Raw genomic sequence first — 9,831 nt, forward strand, 5'->3', positions numbered from 1 at the left:
AGCTGAGCAGCTGCCCCGCATCCACAAATCAGAGCCACATCACGGTGGGTAGGAGAGGCTAAGTCTTGGTTTCACCATAATCTCCACCCCCAGTGCAGTGACCCACAATTGGGAGGGAACTCACAAACCCAGACCTTCTCCCTGAGGACCAAAAGGTTCTACCCCACATCAGGCACCCCAATTGTTAAGAGCTGCACCTGCGGAACAAACCTTCAAAACATCTGGCTTTGAAAAGCAACAGGGCAGGTGACCACAAGACCCAGAGCACTCTAGCAACCTGAGAAATGCCTAAGGGTCTTGCATCCACTCACCACCCCAGGGCCAGTGCAGAAGCAGCTGTTTGAACAGTGCCCAGACTTTATGTCAGAGATCCATTTGCTAATCTTGAAGCATCGGCCTGAGGGGCCAGGCCTCCTGACATATCCTCCAGAACAGAGTCGTTTTTAGGCTACCCCTCTGCCACACTCCACAATAATAGTATCTCTCAGAGAGGAGCTTTCACACACATCTGGTGCCCTGGTTTTTGCAGCTGCAGCCTAGGAACACCCCTCAAAAGTCTGGCTCTGGAAGCCAGGGGGCCTGTTCTTGGGTCCCACAGGACTATGACGATCAAAGAGACTGTTGTCGGCAGAATACCGCCCCCTGGTCACCGCACAGACAGCAGGCTGAAACATACCTCCATCACTCTGAGAAAGGGGCAGGCACACATCTAGAGGCTATGGAGGTGCTCTCAGGGAGAGAGGCCAAGGTACTCCATCCTTGCACTCTCCCTGTGCCTCACTGCAGCTCACTGGGATCTCCCAGGAAGGAGCTTCAACCTTTCTGGCATCCCAATGTTCAAAGCTGCTGCCAGGGACCTCCTCTACATCACCTGGGTCTAGTGGTCAATTGGGCTTTAGGCTCATGGGTCCCCTAGGCCTGTAACCAATGGAAAAAAGAGTTCTCAAACAACTACCCCCCACACACACACTCCAGGGCAGAGTAAGAAGGAACAGAGCCAGTTCAGTCTTTTGGAGAAAGAGGCCTATAAGCTATCCTCAATGCTGCAGGCAGAGGAGCACGCTTCTAAATAAACACAGCTAAGGGTTGACTGTAAACCCTCCTAGAGACTTGGAAGGTAGGTTCTATCTTCACACTCTCCCTCTGCCATGCTCCAGAGTGCCAGTGTCTTGCAGAGGGGAGCTCTTACACAGGTCTGGTGCCCTAGTTCTTCCATCTAGTGTCCTGGTTTTTATGGCTACCACCCTGGGACACCCCCTTGGGGTGACCAGGGGGCTTGCATTACTGGGTCCCATGGAGCTGTAACAGAGACAGTTCCTGGGAGTCTACTACCCTAGGCCAGGGGACCTCCAGATCACCTGTTCTGATGGCCAACAGGGCTTATACTTGTGGCCCCACAGGACTGTACATATTTGTATACTTCAAAAGCTGTTGCCTGAATGTCTGGCTTCCAATCAGCCTGAATCTAGATGCTGTCTGAGATTTCACCCACTGGGACACTGACAGGCCTTGGCACACCATCAACAACTTGGAGCTATTAAAATAGGCTGCTTGGATAATCACAAAGGTTCTAGAGACAACAAAGAGCTAGGGCAAGTTTGAACAATAACATTCATCTCCCACAGAAGGCCACTCCTTTAGAACTGAGACAGATGGCTGTTTCATCTAATACACAGAAACATATGAAGAGAATCAAGTAAAATGAGGAAACAGAGGAATATATTCCAAACAAAAGAACAAGATAAAGCCTCAGGAAATAACCTTAATGAAATAGAGATAAGTGGATTACCTGATGAGGAAGTCAAAGTAATGTTCACAAAGATGCTCACCAAACTTGAGAGAAGCATGGATGAACACAGTAAGAACTTCCACAAAGAGAGAGAAAATATAAGAAAGTACCAAATAAAAGTCACAGGCTGAAGAATACAATAACTGAACTTAAAAATACATTGGCTGGGTTCAGTAGTAGACTAGATGAAGCAGAAGAAAGGATCAATGAACTCAAGCTCAGGGCAGTGGGACCCTCCCAGTCAGAGCAGCAAAAAGAAAAAAGAATGAAAAAAAAATGAAGACAGCTTAAGGGACTTCAAGGACAACATCAATGGGATAACAGTCATATGGTAGGGCTCCCAGAAGGAGAAGAGAGAGAGTATGGGGCAGAAAATTATTTGAAGGAATAGTGGCTGAAAACTTCCCTAAACTGGGAAAGGAAACACATCCAGATCCAGAGCCTAGAGAGCTCCAAATAAGACAAACCCAAAGAGACCCACACTGAGACACATTATAATTAAAATGTCAAAAGTTAGAGACTAGAGTATCTTCAAAGCAGCAAGAGAAAAACAACTTGTTATGTACAAGGGAACCTCCACAAGACTATCAGCAGATTTTGCAGCAGAAACTTTGCAGGTCAAAAGGGGGTGACACAATATATTCAAAAAACTGAAAGAAAAAACTTCCGATCAAGATTACTCTACCCAGCAAAATTATCATTCAGAATTGAAAAAAAGACAAAGAGTTTTCCAGACAGCAAAAGCTAAAGGCATTCATCACCACTAAACCACCCTTACATGAAATGTTAGAGAGACTTCTTTAAGCTTAAAAGAAGGGTGCTCATTAGTAACAAGAAAATATAAGTATAAAACTCACTGGTAAAAGTAAATATATAGTAATGGTAGTTAATCACTTATAGCTGGTATGAAGGTTAGAAGACAAAAGTAGTGGGGCGCCTGTGTGGCTCAGTTGGTTAAGCGTCTGCCTTTGGCTCAAATCATGATCCCAGGGTCCTGGGATCAAGCCCCGCATCAGGGACCCTGCTCAGCGGGGAGTCTGCCTTTTCCTCTCCCGTTCATGCTCTTTCTCGCTATCTCTCTCTAGTAAATAAATAAAATCTCTTAAAAAAAATGAAAGTAGTAAGAATAACTATAACTACAATAATTAAAGAATACGCAAGATAAAAAGACGTAAAATGTGACATCAAAAATATAAAATGTAAAAAAAAGATTCATGATCATCTTAATAGAATGAAATTAAGAAAATTAAGTTTTAAAAGAGTTTAAAAAAAAACATAAGATGTGGTAGGGACTAAGAATGTACAGCTTTAGAATGTGTGCAAACAAATTATTTTCAGTTTAAATTGTTATAAATATAGGTTGTTATATGTAAGCCTCATGGTAACCACAAAGCAAAAACCTGAAGTATATAAAAAAAAAAAGAGAGAAAGGAATCTAAACATACCACTATGTTTAGGAAAAAAATCATCAAACCACAAAGAGAGAAAGAAAAGAAGAAACAGAGAAACAACAAAACAGCCAGAAAACAATTAACAAAATGGCAGTAAGTACCTACCTATAGATAATTACTTTAAATGTTAAGGGACTAAATTCTCTAATCAAAAGACATAGAGTGACTGGATTTTTTTTAAAAATTCACTTGACAGAAATGTGGGCCCAAGTACAACACAAGTCATGTACAAGAATGTTTATAGCAGCAATTGCTAATGGTACAAAACCAAAAGCACAAAAAGCTCATCAACAGAATGGACAAATAAGTATATTTTTTATATTTTATATATATTTTTATATTTTATATTTTACATATATTTATATATAAATATATAAGAATAATATATTCTTATAAGGGAATTTTTACAGGAGCGAAAACAAACCACAGCTATGTACTACAATACAGATGAATCTCCAACCATAATATTGAACAAAAAGAGCTAAACACCAAGAAACATACTGAATTATTCCATTTATATGAAGGTCAGCAAGCACTAATTGATGGTGTTGGGAGACAGGACAGTAAAATCACTGAGGAGCAGGACAGGGAGGGTGTCTGGGAGGTAGCATGAGGACTTCTGGGGGGGGGTCTGGTCACGTTCTCTTTTTTGTCCCTGGTGTATTCATTTTGTAAAAAAATTCATTGAACTGTGCATTTGTGATTTATGTACTTTTCTGTATTTGTGTTATAATTCAATAAACAGATAAAAAATAATTTTAATGGTTAAAAAAAAAAAACCAAGACCCATTTATATGCAACCTACAAGAGACTCACATCAGATGTAAGGACACACACAGACTGAAAATGAAGGGATTTAATAATGCAAATGGAAACCAAAAGAAAGCTGGGGTAGTTATACCTATATCAGAAAAAATCGACTTTACAGGGCACCTGGGTGGCTCAGTCAGTTAAGCATCTGCCTCTGACTGAGGTCATGGGTCTGGAGATCTGGCCCCATGTCAGACTCCCTGCTCAATGGGGAGTCTGTTTCTCCGTCTCCTTCTGCCTCTCCCCCTCACCCCCAGCTTGTGCTCTCTCTCTCAATAAATAAATAAATAAATCTTTAAATGGACTTTAAAGCACACTAATAAGACACAAAGAAGAGCATTACATAATGATAAAGGGGTCAATCCAATAAAAGATATGTTTGTAAATATTTATGCACCCAACATAAAAGCTCCTAAATGTATAACACAGATATTAACAGACTTAAAGGGAGAAATGACAGCAATAAAATAATAGTAGAGATATTTAATACCAAACTTTAATCAATGAATAGATCATCCAGACAGAAATTCAAATAAGGAAACATCAGTCTTAGCTGACACATTAGACCAGAAGGACTTAACAGATCTATAAAAACATTCCATCTGAAAGCAAAAAATATACATTCTTCACATATCTTTTCTGACCACAATTGTACAAAACTAGTAATCAATCACAAAAGGAAACTAGAAAATTCATAAATGCTACTGAATAACCAAATACTCAATGAATAAATAAACAACTTGAGACAAATGAAAATGGAAATACAGCATACCAAAATTTATAGGATGTGGCAAAAGCAGTTCTAAGAGGGAAGTTCATAGCAATACCTCAAGAAACAAGAAAAATTTCAAACCTAACTTTATACCTCAAGGAACTAGAAAAGAACAAAGCCTGAACTTAGTAGAAGGAAGGAAATTATAAAGATCAGTGCAGAGATAAATGAAATAGACTAAAAAGACAATGAAACTCAGTTTCAATGAAACTGAGAACTGGATATTTGAAAAGATAAAATTGACAAACCTCTAGCTAGACTCCCCCGAGAAAAAGAGAGAGGGCTCAAGCAAATGAAATCAGAAATAAATAGGAGGAGTTAAGATGGCCAAGGATTAAGGGGACCTAAGCCTATCTTGTCCCTCAAACACAGCTAGATAGTTATCAAATCATTCTGAATACCCAAGAAATCAATCTGAAAGAAAAAACCCTGCAAGTCTACAAGTAGAAAAGCAACCACTTTTTGGAAGGTAGGCAGTGAGAGAGTTGAATAGGGGGGTATATATATGTGGATACAGCAGCAGGAAGGGAGCCTGCTTCTGGAAGCTACCGCAAAGTATTACAAGCAGCAAAGCATAAAATCAGAATTTTAGAAGTCTGCTACAGTGGGGGACATGCTTGGCTTAAAGGTGCTCAGGTGGTGAAGTGGGGCAGAATCCCAGGTGTGACAGCACGGTCTCAGGATCTCCAGGGTTGCAAGAAGAACAGGTGATGCCTAAGTGCCACCCTGTTCCCAGGCACAGGCACAGGGAAGCCAGCTGAGAGCAGGGGGTCTAGGTGGGGCTTTCTGCTCTGTTTTGCCATTAAGTGTGAACCACTGAGCAGTGTGACCACTTTCCTGGGACTCCCTGGCAAATGGCAAAAGCACAGCGAGACACACACACCCCCGAGGAACAGCAGGGGTCCTCACCTGGGGAGTCCCTAAAATTTGGATTTTTGAAACTCAGTCGTATGCCTGAGATAAAAAAAGTTCAGGCAAGGCAGGGTGAATACAGGGTTCTGTTGGAAACCAGGGACACAGAGTGATTGATTGCTCTTCTGTGAGGGCTCACTGAAGGGTGGGGAGGCCAATTTTCAGCTCCAAGGCTGGAGGGTGGGGCACAGCCATATTCATCTCGCCCATCAGTGCTTGAAGCCTTCAGGGAGCAAAACAGTGCCACCTAGTGGAATCTGGAGCCATGTACACCAAGCCCTGCTTCTCTGTGCCCTGGAGGCACATTTCTACTAGAGCAAGTCCACCTGAGAATCAGCTCAGCAGGCCCCTCCCCCAGAAGACCAGCACAAACAACTAGCTGGCACGAAGTTTACTGATCACAGAGCGCTGCAAATCTTCAGCTCTAGAGGAAATAGGATCTAGCTTCCTTTTTACTTTTATTCTTCATTTTTTATTATTTTTTCATTTATTTTCTTATTCAATTCCTTTTTATTTTTTATATATACTTTATTTTTTATTTTTTGTTTATTTTCATTTTATTTTATTTTTTTATTTTGGGATCTAGATTCTTTTTAAGATTTTATTTATTTTAGGGAGAGAGAGCATGCAAGCAGGGGGAGGGGCAGAAGGAGAGAGAGGATTTCAAGCAGACTCCATGCTGAGCATGGAGCCTGATGCAGGGCTCAATCCCACGACCCTGAGATCATGACCTGAGCCAAAATCAAGAGTTGGACGCTTAACCAACTGAGCCACCCAGGTGCCCCTGGGATCTAGATTCTTTTAACAGGCAGACCAAAACACACCCAGGAACCAGTTTTTTTGTTTTGTGGTTTGTGGGTTTTTTTCTTTCTTCTTTTCTTTTCTGGACAAAATGACATGACAGAGAAATTCACCCCAAAAGAAAGAACAGGAAGTAGAACTCAGGGTCAGGGATTAAATGAATACACATATAAGTAAGATGTCTGAACTAAAATTTAAAACAATGATTATAAGGATACTAGCTGTACTTGAAAAAAGCATAGAAGACACTAGAGAATCCCTTACTGCAGAGATAAAAGAACTAAAATCCAGTCAGGCTGAATGTAACCAAGATGCAATTCCCAGTGCAAGTCATAGAAATGAGAATGGATGAAGCAGAGGAGCGAATCAGTGATACAGAAGATAAAATTATGAAAAATAATGAAGCTGAAAAAAGAGGGAAAGAAAGGTAATGGATCATGAAGATAGAATTAGAGAACTCAGCAACTTATTAAAACATAGTAACATTCATATCATAGGAGTCCCAGAAGATGAAGAGACAGAAAATGGGGCAGGTTTATTCAAATGAATTACAGCTGAAAACTTCCCTAATCTGGGGGAGGACAGAGACAAAGAAATCCAGGAAGCACAGAAAACTCATTGAAATCAACAAAAGCTGACCATAACACCAAGGTATATAGTCAGATTCACAAGATATACAGACAAGAATCCTGGAAGGAGCAAGGGGAAAAAAAATCCTTAACCTACAAGGGAAGACAAATCAGGTTTGCAGCAGATCTGCCCACAGAAACTTGACAAGCCGGAAGAGAGTGGCAGGATATATTCAACGTGCTGAATGGGAAAAATATGCAGCCAAAAATTCTTTATCCAGCTATGCTGTCATTCAGAATAGAAGAAGAGATAAAGAGTTTCCCAGACAAACAAAAACTAAAGGAGTTCATGACCACCAAACCAGCCTTGCAAGATATTTTAAGGGGGACTCTGAGTGGAGAAAAAAAAAGGCCAAAAGCAACAAAGACTACAAAGGACCAGAGAACATCACCAGAAACACCAATTCTACAGGTAACACAATGGCACTAAATTCATAGCTTTCAATAATCATTCTGAATGTAAATGGACTAAATACTCCAATAAGACATAGGGTATCAGAATGGATACAAAAAACAAGATCCGTCTATATGCTGCCTACAAGAGACTCATTTTAGACCTAGAAACACCTGCAGATTGAAAGTGAGGGGATGCAGAACCATCTATCATGCTAATGGACATTAAAAGAAAGCCAGAGTAGCCATACCTATATCAAACAAACTAGATTTTATTATTTACTGTTATTTTATTTACTCATTCATTCATTCATTTTAAGAGAGAGAGAGAAAGCATGTGAAGGGGGAGGGGCAGAGGGAGATGGAGAGAGAGAACCACAAACAGGCTCCACATCAAGCACAGAGCCTGACACAGGGCTCAATCCCACGACCCTGAGATCATGACCTGAGCCAAAATCAAGAGTCAGATGCTTAACCAACTGAGCCATGCAGGTGCCCCCAGACAAACTAGATTTTAAAACAAAGACTGTAACAAGAGATGAAGAAGGGCATATTATATCATAATTAAGGGGTCTAATCATCAAGAAGACCTAATAATTGTAAATATTTATGCCCCCAATTGAGACCAACCAAATATATAATTCAACTAATAATAAACATAAAGAAACTCATTGATAATAAAATAATAGTAGGGAACTTTAACACCCCACTTACAGCAATGGACAGATCATCTAAGTAGAAAAATCAACAAGGAAACAATGACTTTGAATGACACACTGGACCAGATTGACTTAACAAATATATTAACAACATTCCATGCTAAAGCAGCAGAATACACATTCTTTTCAAGTGCACATGGAACATTTTCCAGAATAGATCACATACTGGGTCACAGATCAGCCCTCAACAAAGTACAAAAAGATTGAGATCATAACATGCATATTTTCAGACCTCAACACTATGAAACTTGAAGTCAACCACAAGAAAGAATTTGGAAAGACCACAAATACATGGAGGTTAAAGAACATCCTACTAAAGAATGAATGGGTCAACTAGGAAATTAAATTAAAAAATACATGGAAACAAATGAAAACAAACACACGTTTGTCCAAACCTTTGGGATAAATGGAAACATGGAAACAAATGAAAATGAAAACACATTTGTCTAAATCTTTGGGATACAGCAAAGGCAGCCCTAAGAGGGAAGTATATAGCAATATAGGCCTACCTCAAGAAGCAAGAAAAGTCTCAAACACACAACCTAACCTTACACCTAAAGGAGCTAGAAAAGGAACAGCAAATAAAGCCTAAAGCCAGCAGAAGAAGGGAAATAATAAAGATTAGAGCAGAAATAAATGATACAGAAACAACAACAACAAAAAACCCAGTAGAACGATTAACAAAACTGAGAGCTGATTCTTTCAAAGAATTAATAAAATTGAAAAATTTTATTTAGGGCGCCTGGGTGGCTCAGTTGGTTAAGCAACTGCCTTCGGCTCAGGTCATGATCCTGGAGTCCCGGGATCGAGTCCCACATCGGGCTCCCTGCTCAGCGGGGGGTCTGCTTCCCCCTCTGCCCTCTTCCCTCTCGTGCTCTCTCTCATTCTCTCTCTCTCAAATAAATAAATAAAATCTTTAAAAAAAAAAAAAAAAGAAAAATTTTATTTAGTCAGACTTATCAAAAAGAAAAGAGAAAGGACCCAAATAGATGAAATCATGAATGAAAGAGGAGAGATTATAACCAACACCACAGAAATACAAACAATTATAAGGGAATATTATGAAAAATTATATGCCAACAAACTGGGCAGTCTGGAGAAATAGACAAATTCCTAGAAACCTATAAACTACCAAATTTTAAACAGGAAGAAATAGAAAATTGATCATACCCATAACCAGCAAAGAAATTGAATCAGTAATCAAAAATCTCCCAACAAACAAAAATCCAGGGCCAGTTGGATTCTCAGGGGAATACTACCAGACATTTAAAGAAGAGATAATACCTATTCTCCTCAAACTGTTCCAAAAAATAGAAATGGAAGGAATACTTCTAAACTCATTCTATGAAGTCAGCATTACCTTGATTCCAAAACCAAAGACCCCACTAAAAAGGAGAACTACAGGCCAATAACCCTGATGAACATGGATGCAAAAATTCTCAGCAAAATATTAACAAATCGAATCCAACAGCACACTAAGAGAATCATTCACCATGATTAAGTGGGAATTATTCCTGGGCTGCAAGGGTGGTTCAATATTCACAAATCAATGTGA

This window comes from Neomonachus schauinslandi, chromosome 14 (assembly GCF_002201575.2).
Source record: "Neomonachus schauinslandi chromosome 14, ASM220157v2, whole genome shotgun sequence".
Taxonomy (NCBI): domain Eukaryota; kingdom Metazoa; phylum Chordata; class Mammalia; order Carnivora; family Phocidae; genus Neomonachus; species Neomonachus schauinslandi.